Consider the following 24,935-nt stretch of genomic DNA (forward strand, 5'->3'; position numbering starts at 1 on the left):
GCAGCCGCTGCAATCGGTATAGATAGGTATGTAGATTGAGGAACCACAAGCAGCCACATAAAATGTGATGGTTTGCCGCAAAACTGTTCCATTTTGACACAAGGAAAGCTGGACAGCCGGACGGAGCGATACAGCTGGATTTAAGGTGAAGTGAGGAAAACGTGAATGATTTAACCCTATCATGTCAAATTGTGTTCTAGTGCGAATAACTGTGGGCAATCGATTTGTCATACATATTTACATTATGGACAGACAGTTAAACAGACCCCCAAACCAAAATAATTTCAAATAGCCAGAAATTTAAAATAGTGATAAAATAAAATGAAATATTATAACAATGATTTTTCAAGAGTCTATTATACATTTTTCTTTTGAACAGTATAAGGGTTTTCAAAAAATTGCGTGAATCTGCCAATTTTGAAATTAGTACTGTAGTGATTCCAAAATTGTTTAAATGTATTGAATAAAAACAATACTGAACTAAAAATATAAACCCCGATTACAGGTGTGCGCCACGCCGCCGCCGCCGTGGCGCGCCGATGATTGCATGTGAAAATAGTAAGCACATCGGCGTGACGCCGGCGCGCCGCCGACCTTTACCTGAAATCGGTGGCGCGGCGCACACCTCTACCCGATAACACATCAGTGTAAACTATCTCACTGCTGAAAGTTTAACTTGCCACCATCACGACAATCGGAAACATTTCAGGTTCAAACGTTATAGATGAAAGCACATTTTTGTGGTTAATCTCTCTAAAAGTGCGATGGAGAATTAATTCTTTGAATAGGTAAACACAGAAAGTTGCCGTCACTGTTGTAGTTGATTTTGGATGATACCAGATGTCCTTTTTTCGGTATTCATGTTACATGGCGAACTACTGTAAAGGGTGTTCCGATCAAAATGTGGTCAAACATAGGTTCGGGTAAATGTTATGAAATTTTTATTTTTGATGCTTAATTAGTGCAAAATACAGACAACCTGTTGACCGACTTGTAAATAGAACTGTATCCCTAGTTTTAAGATAACTGTGAAAGTACTAATAAAAACTTGTTCCACCTTTTGTATACCAAACTATATTTTTAGTTTCAAGAAAACTGTGAAATATTTCGTAAAAAACTATTACTCCCTCTCTTGTATATCAAACTGGATTCCGTTTTAAAAATTTTCACGAATAATCTTGTATCCCTAATTGTATTTCGAGTCTTAAGATAGCTGTAGAATTCTTCCTCTCAATATAACAAATATTTGAACATTGTAACCTACTAGATTTAAGAATTTAAAATGTAAAAACGAAAGAATTCGGAACCGCCAAGCTAACACATTTGTGCCATTCAAATAAACGAATTGAATAATAACCTGGTGACCGAATTAAATTTCTGGGCTTTTCTTTAAACTCTTGTCTGTAAATTCTATACAGCATCGCTTGACCTTGTTTATGTCTTAAACTGCTGTTCACACTCAAAAGATAGCGCCGGTGGTTGAGTGATAAGCGTGACCGCCATTCATTCCAGTTGGTCTGGGTTCAATCCCAGCCGAGGTCGTTGCGATTTTTCTTAGGTGAAAAAATCTTACTAACAAGCATCCCCCTCCTCCCGTGATACTTGTAGAGTACGCAGTAGCATATACTGCCTTTAGCAAAAGCAAGTATCGAACTAACAGTCCTTTCCTTTCCTTCTGGGATCCACGTTCGGGCCTTGCCAGCGCCGTTATTGATCAATAAACTCTTTAGGATTACCAAGAATTGCACATTGAAAGATGTTTCGCCGCTACTCCCAGGCATAATTATCTACCGATTCTCTGTGCAACTTCAGCTAGTCTAGATCGATAACGGAGAAGCAACCAGGGGTGGCCGCACAAGCTCAAGCTAAACTGCTGTTCACTTTCAACAGTTTTTTTCTTTACTTCAGGTTTCGCTTAACGATGACCATACTCTGACATGCTGGGAAGGTTCTACACGTTGCTGCGTTGTGACGATGATTTTGGCGGATTGCACACTGACTTCATCATGTTGGACTGCTGATTACCTTATAAGAGTTGCTTAGGAAGTGGTAAGTAGGAATTCATACCAATCCGACCCATATTAAAACCTCAACAGCATGATAGCCATCATTGCCGGCCGCCCCCATCTTCATCGTTCACGGGGACGGATAAAGGATAAGGTAGACGGGAAGTGTTGATGCTCCACCTACTTAACGGAAGGTAGACGACTCATCAGGCTCTTCCATAGGTGTCGCGGAGTTGGTCGTTTGGAAGGGTATAAGGTCTACGCTTCGCTCCAAGCAAGCGATGCGACCTGTAAAGAATGGTTTATTAGATAGTAGGTTAGTTGATTTTTGAGGACACGATCACTCGAAAAAGAAAAGATCTTATTTAGTTTTTGGTTCTTTTTAAAGTCTGGGTAGCCGGCTATCAAGGCAATTCAATGGCAATGGGCCGGATCACTATTTATTGCGACTGTATACAAAAAAATCCCTTTTTTTCTACGATTTATTTATTGGGTTGAAAACTCTCGAGTGGCACGTTATGATAGCTCGAGATGTTATAAAACAAGGAAAGTGTTTCATATTTCCCAAATCGGATTGTTTGTGAAATACACGTATATGAACGATAATATCAAACATTGACGGGAAATACAAAGGATCGTTAACCTGATGCACGGGCTTATGAGCAATAAACAGAACTCGAAATTAGATTAATAAAAACAGACGCCGCGAATCTTCAGTACGTATTGGCCCTTGATCATCGATACTAGTCAGATTGAAGTCTTATTGGGGCTGATTTCCGAGCAACTATTTATTGAGAAAAAATATTAATCGAAGGATGTATACAAACCGAACTTATTCCGCAAGTGATCCCAAGCATCTTTCATAGTAAATTTCGAGAAGTCGACTGCAACAAGATGTTTTACACCGACGGGTCAAGCCTCGACGGCTCCACTGGCTTCGGTATATTCAATCAAAACCTCACCGCCTCATTCAAACTCAATGATCCTGCTTCAGTTTACGTCGCAGAACTTGCTGCTATTCAGTATACCCTTGGGATCATTGATACTTTGCCCACCGATCATTACTTTCCATTACTATTACATTCCATATTTTCTGGGGAAAATCTGGGAGCACCTGCGTGCTTTATCTGTAAGATCGTACAAGATTACCTTAGTTTGGGTTCCCTCGCATTGCTGCATTCCAGGTAATGAAGAAGCGGACTCTTTAGCTAAGGCGGGCGCTTTACAAGGTGATATATATGAAAGACCAATTAGCTTCAGCGAATTTTTCAGTATTACTCATCAGAGAACCCTCGAAAGTTGGCAAACTTCATGGAGCAATGGTGAACTGGGAAGGTGGCTACATTCGATAATCCCTAATATCGACGAAACCTTGGTTCAGGGGGATGGATGTGGGTCGGGATTTCATTCGCGTGATGTCTCGGCTCATGTCCAATCACTACACGCTGGACGCACATCTCCGGCGTATTGGGCTCGTGGATAGCGGTATCTGCGCTTGTGGTAACGGTTATCACGAAATCGAACATGTTGTCTGGGCATGCGCCGAGTACTGTTCTGCCAGATCTCAACTATTCGATTCCCTTCGGGCCCGAGGAAGATCACCCAATGTCCCGGTTCGAGATGTACTAGCAAGCCGCGATATTCTCTACATGTCCCTTATATACACGTTCCTCAAAACCATCAATATCCAAATTTAAATGCCCCTATCTTTTCTCTTATCATTCCCAGAAGTGCCCTCTTCCGACTACCGTACCCCAACGATGGTTTGATACCACTCCAAGACGAGACAAAACATCTGTCGAATGAACCAACAACACGATATCTACAGTACAACATCACACGCGCAACGCGATGTGTTCCCGATCCGTATCTGAACCGTACTACGAAATCGTCTGGAGGAACCCCTGCCGACTCGAGGAAAACCGCCCGGCGTCCCAATACTTGATGCATCCGTTCGAATCTGTAATCCTGGCCGTTGATTCCTGATGCCGGAAACTGAAAGTTTATATACCTACCCCCAGTGATGTCCCTATCCTCTGTGCAGTAAAGAGAAATTGAAATTGCTCCCCACACTCTGCCAAGCGAAACGAGAGCGCTTCTCTTTCGTTCATATACACCACCGTATTTGATATGTGTGAGCGCATGCTGATATCAGAGGTAAATTTTCATACACCCAACACTGGAACGATCTAGAGTGTGGAGAAGAGCTCTTGGAATTCTCTGTGGCGCGCTCAGATAATTTCACCACCGCGCGCGCCCCAGTGTCGCTGCGGTGTATTCACTGGCGTGTGATCTGGTTTGTTTTCGTCTGGCAAACGGCAGAGCGATTGATTTGATTTGCACTGGTGGCTTATTTCAAGTTTATATGATTTTCTACTGAAGATTTGATACAAGTTGCTTGGTAAAGCTTACGAGTTTGTAGAGTGTTGTTACACTACCCTGGGAAACTTGAAGTATTTTACTTATTTTGATTGCGAATTTGGCGACGCCAACAAGTAAAGTGATCCATTACAAGTAATGTCTTGGTATTACACGCGTTTTCGATTATTATCATACGTGATAATTGAAGGGTTAGTGCGACAATCCCATTAAAACTAAGAATCTTGCTTGGTCGAGGATTGAACCTACTTTTATTTATGGTTTACTTACAGTGGGTCCAAAAAGTACTTGTTATCTACACATGTTAAACTGGCTTATTTCTAAAAATACAGCTAGATGATTATTTCTTGGGTCTGCTGTATCTGTAATCGCAGGTAAAACATATGATTAGTGCTCATGCTAGTTTTATAATCTTGAAGAAAAGTGCAGATCATTTTAAGCCCACTACTTACAAGCTCAAGTTTAACTAAAGAATCATGTATATGTACGGAGTAAATTAAATTCCGACCACAATAAAATAATTGTTTCTAACACATACGTTTATAACGTCCATATAAAACCAGATAAATTTCACGAGGATTCACATTGTTATTAAAAATAATGACGCGCCAGTTTAGAAGCGCTTCTATTTGTCCGGTACAGTGCTCTTAAGGAATTACAGTATTGTAGATTTTTCAAAACATTGAATTTGTATTTATTGGTTTAAAATGTGCTTTAGGATTTTGAAATTGATATTCCAAAAAATGAATCGAGAAAACAATAAAATAATATTCAAATTTTCCACCACGTCAGACATGTTATTATCACAGCAAACAAAAACCGAAAGTTCAAAGGAGCAGTACTTAGTTTGGATCTGGAAAAGGCATTCGACAGGGTGCATCATGATTTTTTGTGACGATTTTAAATAAATTTCAATTCCCGCAGTTATTCATCAGCTGTATTTATAAACTATACAAAAATGCAACATCAATAATTCTATACAACGGCTTTTTAACATCTCCGTTTGCAATTTCTTGCTCAGTGCGCCAAGGTTGTCCGTTGAGCATGGCCCTATTTACACTGTACATCGAACCACTCTTAAGACTTATTGATCAAGATATCAGTGGTGTAATTATAGATCAGCAATTCATAAAAATTATAGCATACCCGGATGATATCAATGTTTTCCTTAGAAATAATCATGAATTTAATGTTACACTAGAACTGATTAATTATTACAGTTTATACTCAAAAATCAAACTAAACTTGAAAGAGTCTTATTTTCTTAGATTAAACAATTGTGCAATTGGACCACAATTGATTAAGAAAATTGAAAAAATTGACGAAATTGAAATACTAGGTGTTAAATTTCAACAAAATTATGAAAAATAGTCGAACAAAATTATACCGAAATTATTCAGATTATCCAAACAAATTTAAATTTCCAGCAATACAGAAAACTGAATCCATTTCAAAAGGTATGGATCTTGAATACATTCATCCTTTCAAAATTATGGTACATAGTTCAAATCATTCCACCAGAAAATAAACACAGGGCTTCACTAAGGAATATTTGCGGAAATTGTTTATGGAAGGGATGTTTCTATAAAGTTGACCGTCAAGAATTATACCTCCCAGTGCCAAAAGGTGGCCTAGCTCTGGTTGATATTGAAAACAAATGTAAATCGCTTTTTATCAAAAATATTGTTTTTTCGCGAATGAATTCCACAGTAGATATAGACTTATTCATGTTGGCACAACAGATTACAGAGCAATACAAATATTACCAGAAATGCACGTGAATGGTTAAAGATAGTAGAAGAATGTAAGATTAATGATAAATTAGAAACAAGCAAACAAATATACGATCATTTACTTGATAAAAAATATTACCACCAAAAAGCAATTCGCTAATCCAAATTGACTGTGGGAAACATTATTGGAAAATAACAATAGCAATTTTCTATCGTCACCAGGAAAATCGTTTTTTTTCATGATACTCAGAGATACTATTCCACACAAATCTAAAATGTATAAGCATGGCATTAGAGGTTTAGATTCGCCCTACTGCGAATTCTGTGATTTGTAGATACCATTAAACACCGTTTAAAAGAATGCGTTGCCTCGTCGGTGATATTAGAATGGTTGAATAACACAATACGAAAAAAATTGAAAATCATTATCGATGATACAGAAACTATATTATCGACAAGTATAGCAGAGTATAATTTTAAATACAAAGCAGCATTGTGGTTGACAGTTGAAACGATGGCATACTGTGTGAGAAATTACGGAAATGGAAATTTGAACGAGTTACACAATAAAATACTCGAAGTTCGATGGAGCAAAAAGTTTCTTTTTGAAAAACATTTCAAGCATTTCTTGATATTATTATATATTAGTTAATAGTAGAGTATAACGGTGCAAGATTGGTTGTGGAAACTGATTATATACTGAGCAGAATTCTATGTACTAAATAGTTTTTGTGATAATAAAGCTTTTTAAAAAAATGCGGCTCCTATGGGACATGCAACTATAAATACATTAGCTCAACTATACGTGCAAGGAACTAAAAATTCAAAGCAATTTTTTTCAACTGTTTTTTGAGCAAATTTCCAAGATTGCAATTGGAACTTTTCATTGTTCCTAGTTCCTAGTCCTTTTTGATAAAACACCTCATTCAAGAAAGTTATAATGAGGAATAATTTATCACACAAAAATCGCTTGTTTAAATTTGAGGAAACACCTTACTTGTTACTTGAAAATACGAAAATTTCATAGAGATTGACAGAGATTCCTACAGATATTACCTAACTAATACTTTGTTTTGCTGATGATATTACGTGCAATGCGTCCATGCATTATAATTACGGTTTAAAATATTAACTGACGCAAAAATCTAGAATACGTATATCATAATAAACATTGTTCCTGCTGACCCATTTTATAACACCCTTTTATGAAACATGAGATTTTAAATAGGCGTGAACACTAGTTTTCTTGAACCCGAAACTGAGCCATTCATTTGCTCATTAACGCGCAGAAACCCCTTCCCGCCTCCCATGCTCTTGAAACTTTCACCTGCTGTTTAAACGATTTCCACGCAAAATAATACACAAATGAACAAATGGTGTACGCTCAATTGTGATGTTGTCTGTAAACTGTAAATTAATTATCGCCACCTATATACCTAATTTTACTGAATATGTGGACGAAATCTAAAATTTCGTTTTAAACTTGTAGGATTAAGTTAAGTTTTTATAATGCCTCTGATCATTATAAAACTCTCTATACGATGATACGTAAAAAGTTTTCCCAGCTTGCTCCGAGGACCGAGTACTTTTAGTTTTGCAGGTAGTGTAACAATACTCTATAAGCTTGTAAGCTTTACCAAGCAACTTGCATCAAATCTTCCGTAGAAAATCATATAAGCTTGAAATAAGCCACCAGTGCAAATCAAATCAATCGCTCTGCCGCTTGCCAGACGAAAACAAACCAGATCACACGCCAGTGAATGCACCGCAGCGACACTGGGGCGCGCGCCGTGGTGAATTTATCTGAGCGCGCCACAGAGAATTTCAAGAGCAAGAGAGCATGGTTATCTCGCACCCAACTACCCCAACGCCAGCGCACACTTGAAATCGGTCTATACAGCTCCGAAAGAAAGAGCGTTTTGTTTTTTTCTGTGGTGTGTGATATTGTATCCTCTGTGTAGGCATCACACTTGCGCGCTAGTGCATCACTAGGGTGAAATGCCATCACTGCCTACCCCACACCCCCCCCCCCCCCCGTTCAGCCTTGTCCACCCTCTCTCCCATGTCTCTGATACACAGATGTATGTCTTCACCCCCTTCTCCCCTTGAATATCTTCCCAAAACTTATGTGCCCCCCTATCATCTAGTTTTAGTTTTCTCCTACAAACTCCCTTCTAAAAATCATAAAGTGAATTACAATACAAAGAACACACAAAATGACCCGTCCCCCAAATCTTACGAATATTATATTATACCCTCTTTTATATGTATAAGTTAGCTGTAAAGTTTTTTTTTAGTTTCATTATATAAAACAAAATAATATTGAAATGTGTAACCCCCTAGTTTTAAGAAATTCAAAATGTAAAACAATGAAAAAATGGCACCTTTAAGCTAACGCATACGTGCCTTATCAAATAAACAAATTGAAAAAAAACCGAACTTACAAAAGAAAACCAAGAAATAATTTTGAGCTGCCCAAAATAACCATTAACTGTACCGGAAGATTCACTCTGCAAGACGGATACACTAGAAGTTTCACGCGCGCGTCGTTTGTCTTCTTTCCCTGTCAGCATACGACCACAAATCCTAGACGATCTTCACTAATGCCACTCCCGCTCGAAACGAAACTGAGAACGGGCTCCAATCCGTCAATCTGTCGAAGTGAACGAATTGACAGCAGTTGGGGATAGAATCCGACCCAGTACCGAGTTTAAGCAAACATGGCAAAAGGAGGCCCGTACCCCGGTTGGCACCGCGGAGAGGTAAGGGATAGGGGTTCTGTATCAGAGGTGAATGGGGACATAGATTGGCCTCATGTTGCACGATAATACAGTTTTGCCAACCTGCTGGGAAGATTCTACACGTTGTTGGCGGTAAACTACTTGAGGGGACCGTTTTCCTTAAGGGAATATTTCCAATGGCGAGGGGCAAAAGTGAGCTAAATTTGCGATTTTTTAAATGGACGAAAGACGATTTATTGGCAGTACTATCGAAGAAAATGAAAACAAGTTGTATTAAAAAAAATATTGAAAATTGCGGGAGTTATGGCCACGCCCCTGAAAAGCATTTTTTCGCAGAGGCTGGCTGTGAACACTCTCCCAGACGAACCGCTGAACTGAAATAAAAAAAGTAAGAAAATTATTAAAGAAAAGGGTCTCTGGTGTACTTTAACGGTTTGGTTTCCCAAAACAAATTTGTCTTCCTACGAATAAAAATACTACGTTGACAAAAAATCAATATTTGAGGTGCTCAAAATTTTAAACAAATTTTTTTTCCAATAACTCAAAAAATTTTGGATGAAAAATGAACCGTTCAGTTACACGAGAATGTAAATCCGAGCAATTTAAAAAAAAATGAAATTCGGTTAAGTAGTTTTTGATCGCAACAGTTCTTTTCAAGAAACTCCATTCGGTGATAATCATATTCAAACCTCTTAAGGGGAGGTTCTCATGCAATATTTTTAAAAATATATTTTTTTTCTTTGCATTATTTTAAGAGATAAGTGTCGACGGGTTTTTCGTTCCGTGTACCAAAAAGTTTCTAGATGCCATTGCTCGAAGCGGCGTCCTGGTCGCCATGGGAAACTCGCGACTCGAGACGTGTGTCTCAGGTATAAATCTTTTCATGGCATTATGCACGTTTCCAGTATGCATTGCGTTGCACTATACATGTGTACAAGTCTCGAGAACGTATTTCACGGTTTGATCTGTACAAGGATTGCAGACTAATCGTGACCACAGAAAACGATGAAAAACGAAATATTTTGGTCAAAATTGGTAATGTCATTTTAGTCCGCCATATTGGAATCGCGATTTTTATTTTTGTGAACCGTAGGAATAAATTATAATCAGTTAGTGTAGGAGCAACGGTCAATTTAAAGTGGGCGGTCGGTAAAGAAGGGATGTGAATCAGATAGCAGGATTTGGGTGAAAAATGCAGTGGGTTGGCGCGGAAAATGAAACGGAAAGAATGAGAGAGATAGTGAGCGGGAGTTGGAGTTGGCTAAGAGGCTACGATAAAAGAAGGCTATGGGAGATAGTTGGATTTGGACAGTAGAAAGTGCAAGACGCTTTCGTGATGCCATCGCTACGGCCCTAGCGAGATAAGTAGAGTTGAAATAAACGCTGTTAACGGGAAAGTTCCCAATCAGAATGAAATAACAAGATTGTAACAAAACACAATTTTTGTAGCATATTGTGTTATAAATTAGGTCTCGTTAGTAGTTAAAAAAACAGGAATTTATAACAAGTAACAATGCGAGATATAGTTTTGAAATATTTCTGTTATGTGTTTCTGATCGGGTTACCCCTGCTGGGTCCATTTCCAAATTGGGTCGCCGTGTTTCTCAAAAAGGTAACGGCTCAACGTAAAGGACCCCGTCGCAGGACACGATTACATCGTGCATTCCGACACTTTCGCCTGCTAAACGTAAAGGACGACAAAGCCAGTGCGCCCAGATGTAGAACCTCGCGGATCCATTTAATCGAAATCCTCTTGGCTCTACCGGCCTCGTACCTACAAAACATAGCTCGACTTCCCTACCTGCCGCTCGCTACCTGCCGCCATATAAATCTGTCACGCCATCGTCACCACCGCACCCGAACCAGAATAAATTTATACAAAAGGTAGAAAGTTTGTACGTTATTTGGGACCGTCACACATCCGAAAGCTCGCCTACTTCCACAACACCCTGGGACTCGGAACTAAAGAGGCCTTGGGTGCCCACTCCAGGACTCCCATACCAGGAGTCGAAGCTTAGGCAAGCCTGGGACTTTGTCCTTTCCGAGGCGAGAGCCTTATAACACCTAACCTTAGACAAAACTTCACCATGGGCTCCGTTTTGTTTTTTTTCGTTTTAAAAATTTTGAATTCTAAAACGGTTCTATGTTTCTTCATCGTCCAACAAAAATTTTGCTTACTCTTTGACGCGAAACGTCAAACTGATACTTAATTGTCGGTGTACGGTTCAGATGCTAGAAGAGAGTGAATTCTTCCTTATCACTAGAGTTTTCGGTCATGTCACCATGGAACGTATTGTCTAGTGGATACGAGCGTCATTTCTTCTATTGGTCCAACTGAAGGCATGCACTTAAGCTACTAGGGCTTCCGGGCGTAACCGAATCATAATCGCATGAACACGTGAGTTTGCAGGTTCACTTTTGAGACCGCGTTTGTAAATTTTAAGTTTGCGAGATCTCGAGCGTAGGTGCGCGTGGATGACCGCGAAGGGCTCGAGCGTTCGTAAGTTAACTTGTATGTCGCGTTTGGTAGCGTGTATGTAACTTTGCGTGCATAAGTTCGATTTTATAACCGTGTGGTCAATCGCATATTCGCGTTTTCTTGAATGATCACGAATGATTTTTAGTTTATGATTAAGATGATAGAAGAGAGTTTCCCAATATCACTAGAGTTCCCGGTTATTTTGCCATGGAACGTGTTGTCTAGTAAATATTAGCGTCATTTTTTATTGATTCCAACTAGAATCATTAGGCTAGGATCGAGGGTAAAGATTTCCGGATGCGACCTATTTATGAGCGCGCAGACGGTGGGCTCATGCTTGAGACCACATTCGTAAATATATAGGTGCTAAAACCTCACGTAATTATCGGGGTGTTTTAATGCTAGCGAGATCCCGGGCGTAAGTGACCAGGGTTATGTTATCGCGAAAGCCACGAGCGTTTGGAATGAGAGAGATTGTAAGTGTATGTGAGAGAATATGCAATTGATTGTGTTAGTGAGGTTAGTATGAATTTATTTTAAGATATAGTAATAAAACGAAAAATAACATTCCCGAAAAAGAAAAAAAAAAGAGATTAAGGGGTGAAAAGGGTTTTAGCGTAAAAACATTTTTTTGCGATTTTTTTTGAAATTTGGGTGAGGCGAATTGAGCGAAATTTTGTACATTATACTGCACAATTTCAATAACATTCTGTAATTTTTCCAGGCAACTATAGTGACAAGCGACTCGACTCGGAAGCTTTTTGTGGAACATCTCTGGAAAAAAACACGATTTATGGTGTAAACTGCCGTTCAAAAACTACTTAACCTATTTATTTCGAACTTTGCATACACATTTTATGTAAAAAATATCTAACTCCTACGTTGAGTTTTTGCGATAATTTTTCAATAAAGGCGGATTTTTTACTCATTAAATGGAGGCAATACAATTTTTCAAGAAAAATTTGTGCTATTTTGTGAGCAGAAAACCCCCTTAATTGAAAAAATATCTGGAAAACTCAACGTAGAGGTTAATTGTTTTCTAAATAGGATTTGTATGCAAAATTTGAAACAAATCGCTTAAGTAGTTTTTGAATGGCAGTTAACACCACAAAACTTGTTTTTTCCAGAGACGTTCCACAAAAAGTTTCGTTAACTTCGATATTTTTGCATGGAAAAATTACAAAATGTTATTGAAATTATGTAATATAATGTACAAAAGTTTCGATCAATTCGCTTCACCGAATTTTCTAAAATGATTCGCAAAAAAAAGTGTTTTTGCGCTGAAACCTTTAAGCCACCTCCCCTAAAGTAAATGCGAATATATTAGCCGATATTATTTTTGGTATATGAGTAGTGAAAAGTTAACTACTTGAATTACAGAAAACACAGGCTTAAGAAGTAGAAGAAAAGCATATATGTAACATGCAATCAAACTACTTGAACTCGTCTAAATGACAGCAAATGCGATAATTGCATTATGTTAGAATTTTATCGTGGAATGCTGATCGGGAATTGATGATTCGCATGCGTCGATAAACCACTCGTATCATAATTTATCCTATAGAATTGAACACCGTTAAAATGTGACCACTGAATCCTATGAAAAATATTATTCTATTATATACGCCAGTTCTGCACCTATTCCCTGACTCAGCTGTCACAAATATTCAGACGAACACATTCGCAGATATCTGTACGACCAGCACATAACAATTGTGCACTAGTACTAATAACTACAATTATTACTACACAAGCACTAATAGGTTTTTACTTTAACATTTCTTTCTTCAATTAGCCTGTGCATGATGTCGAAATCGACCAATAAATCTGCACTCAATGGTCCCCACTACGAACCGTGTCCATCAACACCGTCATTAAGCTGCGCAACAATGTTTTCAAACACGGCCCACAGCAAAAGTCAATCCACGCTGATCCGTCAGACGTCCAGGGCAGAAAGCAACGGACAAATGGTTGATCGTTAGTGTGAGCTGATGCAGCGCATGATAAAACACAAAATATAAAAAAAGACCCACAGCCCTCTCGGGTTCCTCGATGCACCACTTCCGAGGCGTAATCCGATAGCCATTTCCCAGTTAAGCTCAGCCGGAAATGAACCGGAATTCTGACTGGTTCCAGTTCGTATTCCGGCTCTAGTGACACAACCGATTCTAGTTAGAATCGGTTGTGTCACTGGAGCCGGAGTACGAACTGGAACCAGCCAGAATTCCAGTTCATTTCCGGCTGAACTTTACTGGGCTAGAAGCAGTTGTCTGTCAGAGGTTCTTTAAAACTGATGCACAAATATTCTTCATGATGTTTGCAATACCGTCAAACCCATCAACCTAAGGGAGGGCCGAGAGAAGTTGATGCGCTTTATTGGACTAAAAAGCAGTTTTGGATTTACCATCGAGTTCGCAGGATTTTTTAGCATTTTTTGAGGAATATGACGAATTAAACCGTACTGTACTTCCTGTGGCTATAGTTACACATAATTTGTTGTATAGGGTTATTTATGATCTCTGTGGGTACAAAAAATATTGGCATAACCAGTCTACCCTGAATGTTGCACAATTGTTTGAGGCTCCATATGGAATCAAAAAAGATTTGTTCTCGTTTGATGTGGACAAGTTAGCGTCGTGTTATTTTCATACAACAACATCATCCCCTGCGTGGCTAACAACGAACGGCCGTAGACGGACTTCTAGATACAACAAAGCACAACAGGGGACATATGTGGAATGGTGGGGTAATATTATATTTATTGATCTGGTTATATATTATGCTTGATCGTAGAAATTACGTCTATCGCAGATATGAGTTATGATTAACAAATACGGTTTGAGAAATGTTCTTTGCACAAAGCAAGCTTTTCTCCAAGCAAGCTTATCTAATTCTTCAAAATATGCATTCATATACGTGATGGATGTTGCAGGGATGCAACGTCGCTTTTGTATTATTCCGTACCTTTAAGGATATGTCTACTTGCAACTATTTAAGAGAGCCTTTCTTTCTCGCTAGATACGGTTCGTCCAGCGTAGGCCAGGACCAAATTAGCAGAGAATGAGAAGATTATCACTTTCACTGATAAATTATTCAAACTGAAAGACAACCGATGTCAAACAGGCAGCCATCGTGTCAGTGAAGTGTGACAAATAATTGTCGTTCCGGCGCATTGATCTGCTTTAATCTTAATTTGAAATTCAGTCGCACGAGAATGAACCGAAGCAAATGAGTGCACGTTTGAGTGCTTTCTTGCTTGCTGGATCCTTGAGAAGTAGAAATGAAGGCTATGATGGTGGTTGAATTGTGATTTGATCGGCCTCTGAGGACTGAGTGTACTCTACCCATGTTGATTGTAATGTTGCGATAAGTGAAACATAAACATTGATTAATGAAGAATTGATGATGGAAGGATGCGGCAGTTACATCCTGTGGTAATGTAGTTAGGGTGCATGATGCATTATTCATCTCATTTAGGCTTAATTTTTAATTTTAAAATAAATGTTTGAATCAAAACAAGCATGTTCCGCTAAAAAGTTAACTTTTATGACCCAGAAATGATTTTGCATTGAAGACATAATGAGTGCCAAATTAAAAAAAAACTATAATGTTTATAAAATAAATCACGAATTTGTCGTCAGATCGTTAGCATTTTTTAAGACTATAAATTCAGCCGTTCGATACCAATATATTACAACCTTTTACAGGAATTTCCAAAACTTGCTGTACAATAAAGTATGAATTAAAATCAAAGGAACATATGTCACTTCCTAAACGGTTGATCCTGTGAGTTCGAACAGTATTTTTCTTGTTTGATGTTCAACTTGGTAGATAATGCGATGAATACACGGAGAAGTCTCAGATGAATAATGGATCAATCCCCCTAGTTCGAATTGTTTGTCAAGTGGTTCGCGACTGATACCGATACTGAGCTGTGTTTTGTCTCCATCCAGCAGCGTCAGAACGGGTGATAAACATGGAAGATAAACTCAGTCGGGTGGCAAAATCTCTTGATCCGAACGGCATCTGCTCTGTTCTGCACCCACACACTGTGTTGTCGACTGTTGGCTGCTTTCGGTGCTATCAAGCATGAATAAACGATTTTTCATAACAAGTCGAGCGATATTGACGCAGAGAATGGGGAAAACATTAACGGTGAATTGCACTCAATAAATTGCTTCAATGTCAATATCTCGTTGACACTATTGTGAACCGAGGCGCATCGGGTGTCAGTTATGTCATCCGTTTGATGTTTGATATTAAATAAGTTGATCAAAGCGTAGGCATTAAACCAAATTGGTAATATAATTAAGCACCGAAAATTACCGAAAAAAGGAAAAGTGTTGTCGTTGTTGTATTTGGTATTTTGAAATAGAGCATTGAGAAAAAAATTTATATGTTCTGATCTCTCAAATCAAGAGCGTAGTTTAAACACAACGTTTGCCTTTGCAAATAGTACTATGCGATGAAAAGGGAAGGGCACAACACATCTTCAATATAGAGATTTCATTGCTGTGAGTAGAAAAATATTCCTTCGGAATAAAACCGCAGAATGCATATCGTCGCTGTTGTGCTATCTTATGACAAACGCCATTTTGGGGTAAACGGAGTTAGATATGCCACATTACTTGTTTAAAAAATCTCTACAAAGTGGCGTTTTCAGAAATTTGAAATTCGACTTGGTTACTTAGATATAGTGAGAAACATGATGAGAAATTGTGAGCTTTTTGCTTCAAATCACTGTATCTAGGAATTTGCTCATGTTATATTGAAGTTTTAGATGTTTTTATATGTGAAAATGTCTGAGGAACACAATGGCTTAAACATTTTCAAAAGAAAATTACACGAGTTGTAAGAAAAACACAGTTTTAGTTTTAAACTGTAAATAAAGGATATTTGGCAACACTGTAACCAAAAATAACATTTTTTTCTAGATTCCCTGACTCATTTCCTTCAAAATGCATTTCACCGATTGTTTATAGGCCGTATGAACGCAAAGATATGAATAAAAATTAAAAATTGATAATTTTTTCTATGGAAAATTTTCCATGCACGATTATGGCACGTCATACAAATTTTGTCATCAATACACGCCTATGACACGTGTGAGTGCGACTTTTGTTTACATTCATAGTAAAAACTCGCAACATAGTCAACCGATCTTCGTAATATTTGAGAGATTAATACCGAAAAGATAGAAGCATCAATTGTCTTCTTTGAATTGTTGATACCATTTGTAAGTTTCAAGATATTCAATCTCAAACTTTAAAAATCATTTTTCTCGAAATGTGCTAAATGGCGCTTGTCATAAGATAGCACAACAGCGACGATATAGCGTAAAGAGCCTATTTTTTCACTATTCGAGGGCCACCCTATTTCATTAATTACGCGTCCTACAATCTATGAAATGCGTATAAATTACATTTGTATCAGTAGCTTTGCTTGGGTCCTAAAAACCAACATAATTCCCAAAATAACCTGAGAATTGTCGGACATAACCAAAATTTTGAATCGCAGTACCATTTGAGCCAATGCGCTGAACAAAGATGGCAGACGCTGCTCTAACCAACAGCTTCAATTTGGTAATGTGATAGGGGAGCCCGGGGCTAGTTGGCGGTAGGGGTAAGTTGGCGGAATTCCTTTTTCTCTGTTTATATTAGACATATAGCGCAGCCTCTTCTTGTGTACCTCAAGTTATGTGAAACCCGTTATCCAATGTGTTTTTGTTGCAAAACGATTTGTTTGGTTGGAAGTTCCCTCCCCAAGGTTTAGGGGTTTGACGGTATTGCAAACATCATCAAGCATCAATTGCTTTAAGATGGGTATTGCATTACGCCTCGATAGTGGTGCATAGAGGAGACCGAGAGAGCTTACGCGCCTTTTATATGTTATATGTCTTTTCATACTCCGCACCAGCGCATACCAACGCGTCTATGCGCGGTGTCGTGGCCGACTGGCGGATCGACGTAGATTGACTTTTGCTGTGTGCCGTGTTTGCAAATATTATTTTATTGGTGGTATTCGTGGACGGGGCTCACGGAGAGAGTCATTGTGTGTCCATTTATCGGTCGACTTCGTCATCGTGCATATACCAATTAAATTAATTTAATAATTAAGTTAATTTAATAAAGTAGAATAAGTAGAAAACTATTAGTTGTATTTGTGATAATCGTAGTTTTTCGTACTAGTGTACAACTGTTATGTGCTAGTCGTATGTCTATCTATGTATGTGTTCGTCTGAGTATTTGTGACAGTTGGGTTAGAGAATGGATGCAGAACTGACGTATATGATAGAATAGTGGCTAATACTTCTGGTGATCAATCTGAGCATTTGGTTCTATTCATTCGGGAAAACCGGGTTGGATAAATTAGGGTAAAATAAATTTACCGACGCACGTGAGTCATCCACTCGCGGCCAGCATAGCATGATGAAAGTCTAACAGCATGCAATTGTCGCTAATGATAAATATACAACATTTCTGCATTTAGGCGAGTTTGATTGCATGTTACATATGTTTTTCTATTCTACTTCATTAGTCTGTTTCTTTTATACATCAATTAGTTTGATTTTCCACTATTTATGTATACCAAAATAGTATTGTTCAATTTATACACTTCTAGTCAAGCTCTTTGCATCTTTTTTCTTTATTCGGCATGTTAGGATTCCTTTTATTAGTATATCTCTACTATACGCTATCTATACTCATATAGGTACAAACGCTCGTGGCCTTCGCGATAACACAAACCTGGCCACAAACGCGACCATGCAATTGCAATAATCCACATATACTTACGCCCGCGATTTCGCCTACATGAAAACACCCCGGTAGTTCAGTAAACGTGGCATCTTTAAACTTCCAAACGCGGTCTCAAACATTAACCCACCACTCGCGCGAACATGAAACAGTCACGTCCGGAAGTCTTTCCTCGGTCCTAGCGGTCTGGACTAATGCCTTCAGTTGAACCAAGCAAAAACCTGGAACTCACGTGATATGGGGAATCGGACTACCGTCTGTACCATACACTAAAAGTTAAGCTTCAGATTCACGGTCCGCGCGCGATCGAACAAAAATACACACAACGTCATTATAAAATCGAAGTTATACACGCGAAGTCACTTACACGTGACAAACACGTTAATATACAAATGCTTGAGCCCTTCGCGACCATCCCCGGCACCTACACCCGCGATCTCGTAAACATGATAACATCTTCGTGATAAAGCGAATGTCTCAGCTCCTATAAATTTTCAAACGCGGTCTCAAGCGGTAACCTAAAAACTCCCGCACTCGCACGATCATGAATCGGTCACTTCCGGATGTTTCTAACCTTGATATCAGCAGACTAGGTCTATGCCTTCAATTGGATCAATTAAAAAAAGAAAGCTCTCTTATCCATTGGACACCACGTTACATGGCGACATGACCTTACTCCTAACTTACTCCCTGTCAGAATTTGAATTGTACACCGAAAACTAACTATCAGAATGAAGGTCCGCGTGACCATCCAAGAACGCACGCGTATATAGAAAATGCCACACGGTTACAAAATCCAGTTTTGTACACGCGAAGTCACATGAACGCGAGCATACGTGACAAACACGTTAACGTACGAACGCTTAAACCCTTCGTGATTAACAGCGCACACCTACGTTCGCGATCGCGCAAACTTAATAACACCCCGGTAATAAGGAGAACGTTTTAGCACTCACTAAGTTTCAAACGCTGTCTCTAACACGAACCAACAAGCGTTCGTTTTCGCGCGCTCAAGAATCGGTCACGTCCGGAAACCATTTCTATCTGTCCTAATAACTTAGGTCCATACATTCAGTAGGACAAAAGAGCACATATCCACTAGACAACACGTTCCATGCCGACAACACCGGGCACTCTAGTGATATGGAAGATCTCACACTCTTTTAGCATCTTAGCAGTACACCCAAAAATAAAGTGTTAGACTCACGGTCCGTGCGCGATTATCCAAGAACACACGCGAATATGCGAAAGGCACACGGTTATAAAATAGAATTTATACACGCGAAGTTACATACACGTTAGCACACGCTAAATACAAACGCACACGCGATCGAACACGTTAACTACAAATGCTCGAGCTCTTCGCGATGATACACGCGATCGCGAGTCACTACGCCCGCACATACCTGAACCGTACAATGAATATCACATTCAGAATCACGGCCCGCTACAATTGGCCTAATGCAGTGTTTTAGTGGGCGACATTGCCTGTCTCGTCTGCAAATTGTAGTATGTGATTCTGACGGGGAGCCCTTCCGAGAATCTAGCTCTACAGCTCCAGTAGGACAACTCTCGAAAAAAAACGATTTGTTTGGTTGGAAGTTGTGGGTGATATTGTGTTTATGAGCGTACCAAGTAAATTTTCTAAGTTTTAAATACTTTGCGTTATTTAGGGTGATTTTCAATCTATTTCCCGAATGATTATATTTTTCGATAGCGCGTTAAAAGAGCTTTCAGTATCCGTATAGATATTACATTTATCCACAAACAAAAGTTATTTTTTAAATAGTTTTTTTTTATAAAATATGCGGTTGGGGTAAGTTGGCGGTACTATTTACAGTGCAAAAAAAGTCATCAAATTTTTTTTTCTGGAATTCACTCCAAAGTAAGAAAATCTTTTTTTGTGTATATAACCAATGTAGGAGACATTTACTCCGGCCAACTGCATGAAGAATTTCGAAAATTTGCTTTTGAATAGGGAGTACGCGTCAAAGTCAAAATGCCGGGGTATTGAAATTGAAATATAATAGCAAACGTCAGTTAATATAAATTTTCTCGAAAAGACATTCAGCACGTTCCAAAAGGCCCCTTGAAATAATTGCATCTCCATTTGATTGCTTAGTTTTTGGCACATCCTAGCATACCGCCAACTTACCCCGGGGTCGGGGTAAGTTGGCGGGTTTTCCGTGTCACATATTTTTGTCTCCAAAAATGGAGACAATGCATCAAACACTTTAAAAAATCAGAGATGTTGCCAACAGTCTACTCTTTCATGCCGCGTGGTCTATTTTGCAAGATCTACCTACATCAAAGCGGTAAAAATTGAAAATTGAAAGCACTGCCAACTAGCACTGGTCTCCCCTATTTGAAGCAGGGCGAAAATAAACTTATCACCTAATTAGAGCACCAAGACAAGGTTCATGGATTGACCCATTTAACGGATGTTTCAGACCTTCCGGAAGATTGGCACATAGAATCTAGGGTCAATAATTGATTGACCACATTGTCGTTTGTTCAATATAAAGAGAAATACTATTGTACCGCCGGTATCGGCCAGGGCCGGCGGATTACTTTTTTCCCGAGTGGTAGATTCGGAGTGATTTCTACTCGTATTGATGAAAGTTTAGATATGGTGTGTGTAAGTGAAAATGAAATCTCCCTGATAATAGCTTGTATTCATTTGGAAACACCCTTTGTTAACGAGCTGTATGACAGACGGTTTAGAGAAAATGTGTTTATTAATTACTGATACTACATAGAACATTTGTACAGCTAAGTACCAATCAATCATTTCTTTTCAATTTCGTTGCATTCCCTGCGAAGGTTCTATTTGGTGGATATTGAAGCCCGCATGATAATATTGACTAAAGGGGAGGTATCTCCGACGACCGACAGAGAATATTTCTCCGATTACAAAAATAATGCCGATAAGTCTCCTTTTCAATACAAACCATATCCATCTAATATAACCGGCCCTTGGACGGTCTTCTTCCGGACCACATCGCGTGATCTAACTAAACAACACTCGGGCGTGTACGAATAAGTATTTGTATACGTAGTCCGGGAAGTAGAGATTGATGGTGCAGTCTCCGGGAGGGACCTTAATTGCGAAATATGGGATTGGCTCCTTCCAGAACCCTTCGCTTCAGTCAGTTAAAATTCTAGTATGCAAACAATTGCGACAACAATCGAGGAGTATTAGAAAACAACTTATTTTCCATTGGCCTCATTTCGAGCTTTTCGCCGGATCTATTCTTCCAAACTTTGTTCTTTTCAACGGGGTTCAAACCCCTGTTCGCCTTTTTCTTCATGAACTACAGACGTTGCAAACAATAGGGTTATATAGTTACCGTAAACCGGGGTGACATTGATCACTTTTCGCAGTAATCATTACATATTTTTAGACGCAACACATTTTTTTCAAGTTTAATATTTTTAAACCATGTACTGATGTATGGAGAACAAGATTGGATGGTTTTTCCTAAAATTGTCCGCTTACAGCTATTTTTCCAAAAATAATTTTAAGTTGAAGTCTGTTTTAGTATTCCGGGGTGACTTTGATAACCTGCATGTTCACCCACATTAAGTTATTGATATCAATGTTTTTCATTCAAATGTTTGTTTAAACTAATTCTGGAAAGATACTCATTGTTAATTAGATGTTAATTGGTATTATACAAAGTATTTCAACGTACTGTAAAATTCGAGTAACCAAAATTTGCATAAGTTGTGTCCAACTAGAATAAAAGGTTCTGAAAACCTTTAAAACTGCTAAAATTGTTTTATTTCAGTGCTTTATCAACGTACAAAAAGTTTCATCCATTTTAACACGTTGGAATATTGAACAATAAAAAAATATTGCGAATTTTAGCTTAAAATAATTTGAAATAATTGACAACTAGTTTCACAAAAAAAATGTATTTAAAATAAACAAATTCTTAAAACTAAATTTGGCACATACCAATCTAAAGGAAAATAAAAAGTCGCTTGTAATTTATTACTTTTGGTCAAATCTGAGATTTATTTGTTTTATAAAATATAGACACTTTACGAAGCTTCGTAAAAATAAGGTAAAGTCAATTTTCAGTTTTTTGTAGTTTTTGTACCCAAAAACCGAACAATATACTCAAAAAGTATAACCAATCAGTATTTTATAAGTTTAGAGTAAAAGTCAATTCAAATTAAAATAATTCGGTAGACTATTCTGGTTTAATAAGCGATCTAGGAAAAAAAATTCGAGTGATCAATGTCACCCCGATGATCAAAGTCACCCCGGTTTACGGTACCCATTGTAGAACCAAGTCACGGAGCGGAAAATGCGGAGAGAATCGTGAAAAATTTTCCTTCTGTGGAGAAACTCCGACATATCCCACACATAAATTAGACGGGGAAACATTGAAGCATTCTTTTGAGGTACACTCCGAAAAGAAATGCTAAAGTGGGCTACGCCATTGACCACGACTAATTTCTACGCTCACTAAAGAGCGAGATTCTGACAACTCCACTGAGGGAATATCTTTTCATTGAGCTTCCTCGTAAATGCCTGAAAGTGTCCCTTGATGGGTGCTGTTACAAAACCGAAGTAAGTGCGTCATTCCTATTATTTTCCTAAGTTTTACGCAATGTATTTACATTATAGAAAACCTGGTTAACTTTCGACGTAGACCTTTCCCAATTTTAATATTATTCATTAGAGCCGCAAAAACACTATTAATTTAAAAATATGCTATTATTTCAATCCGATTTGTTTAAAAATATGCTATTATTTCAAGCCTTTGTTCGGTACCACATATTGAAGTTGTCGTTTGTCAAATCCCAATCAAAGGCAAAGACTTAATGATATTGTTTTCATACTCATCCCCCCTCAGCTGGTTCTAGGTGACTTTAACTTGCACGGTATGCCATGGGCTTGTCTTCACGATGATAACCGATCTATCCTAATGGATGATATTCGCGACAATTTCAATATGACCATCTTGACTACGATGGAAATGACACGAACGCCAACTCTACCAGATCGGCCTTTTTTTACAATGGAGAATACAATTTACGTACTAACCTAGTACACGTGCTATTAATAGATGCCAAGCTACCACACGGGGTGTACTGGGGGTGTGTCGGGCTCTCATGGTGACGCCGCCATTAATACCGACTATACTCCATTGGGCTCGGTATTACTTCTGGGGGGATGGCTGTACTTGATGTACTCACTCACTCTCGCTCACGCGTTCATACGTCCTGTGTGAGGCTTACTTGGGTGCTCTCTCTGTCACACCTTGATTCACTCTCTAACACTCCACATGAGGCTTACTTTTGTGCTCACTTTTGTCGTTCCTTGCGAGGCTGACTTGTGTGCTCACCTTTTTCATTCCTTGCTAGGCTTACTTTTGTGCTCGCCTCTAACATACCATGTGAGGCTGACTTAGATGCTCACCCTATCACCTGATTCACTCTCAATCATATCACTCTATTACACCCTTGTTGCTCCCCCTGGCACCCCATGTGGGCCATTTTTCTTAGGCCCCACTTCTGACATACCATGTGAGGCTTATTTAGGTGCTCGTAGCCTACGTCTACTGGCGCACACCTTTGAGCTGTTTGACATCATCCTCGATAAAGTCGCAACAGCAGTCGACGCTCTCTTGCATGCAAAGCCGACGATCTTGACCCCAGGAGGGAATTTCAGTCTCAGAACCCCGTCATACAAGACGTTCCATAGCACCGGACCTAGGATCGAGCGCTGCGGGACTCCGGCGGTAATAGGAACCCTTTTCTGACCGACATCGGTCTCGTATAGCAGTACGCGGTTCTGGAAGTAACTTTCCAGGTTCTGGTACAGACCCACCGATAGGCTAAGCCGGTGTAACGAGAGCGCGATGGCATCCCAGCTTGCGCTGTTGAATGCGTTCTTCACGCCAATTGTCACTAACGCACAGTATCGAATGCCTCGCCTTTTTCGTTGGATCGCTATCTCGGCAGTCTTTATCACTGAGTTCATAGCGTCCACTGTGGACTTACCCTTCCGCAAGCCAAACTGGTTGCTTGACATGCCGTCTGTACCTTCTGCGTACGGAGTTAGCCTGTTGAGGATGATCCTCTCAAGCAATTTGCCAGTCGTGTCGGTCAGACAGATTGGTCTGTACGCCGATGGGTCGCCTGGCGGCTTCCCGGGCTTCGGCAACAACACCAATTTCTGCCTTTTCCAACTATCTGGGAAGCGGCACTCGTCAAGGCATCTCTACATAGCTAGCCTGAATATGTTCGGGCTCGCTATTATCTCTACCTTGAGAGCGCTGTTTGGAACTCCATCCGGCCCTGTAGCTTGGTTCATTGCTAGGGAATTAGCCACTGCGAGTAGTTCTTCATTCGTCACCGGAGCCACCATTTCGGCCGCGCCCGCACTGTCTCGTGGTACAGGTGGCCAGGGGCTTGTGGCTCGAGACGGGAAGAGTACTTCGATAATCGTCGCCAACCGGTCCGGAGACCGTTCTGGGGGTGAAGAGCCCCCTTTGGTCTTGGCCATCACGATTCTGTAGGCGTCACCCCACGGATTCGCGTTGGCACTCTCACACAGGTTGTCGAAACACGCTGCTTTTAATGGCCTTGTCAAGAGCCAATTTCGCAGCTCGAAACACTTCACGGCGGTTCTCTCTTGCATCCTCGGTGCGGGCTCTTTGCATCCTACGTCTAGCTCTGAGGCAGGCTGATCGTAGAGCTGCAATCTCGGCCCTCCACAAGTACACCGGGCATCTGCCGTTTCTTGGCAGGGTTTTTCTCGGCATAGTGGCGTCGCACGCGCGTGATTGAACGGCTACCAGTGCATCCCCGCTTAGACTGTTACG

At 39.5% G+C, this 24,935-nt stretch overlaps 1 protein-coding gene across 1 annotated transcript in view; it reads right to left on the reverse strand.

Annotated features, from left to right (window-relative positions):
- Positions 1-24,935, reverse strand: part of LOC131681125 (out at first protein) — a 353,771-nt gene that overhangs the window by 173,902 nt on the left and 154,934 nt on the right. The window lies entirely within an intron of this gene.

Source organism: Topomyia yanbarensis, chromosome 2 (genome assembly GCF_030247195.1).
Source record: "Topomyia yanbarensis strain Yona2022 chromosome 2, ASM3024719v1, whole genome shotgun sequence".
Classification (NCBI taxonomy): domain Eukaryota; kingdom Metazoa; phylum Arthropoda; class Insecta; order Diptera; family Culicidae; genus Topomyia; species Topomyia yanbarensis.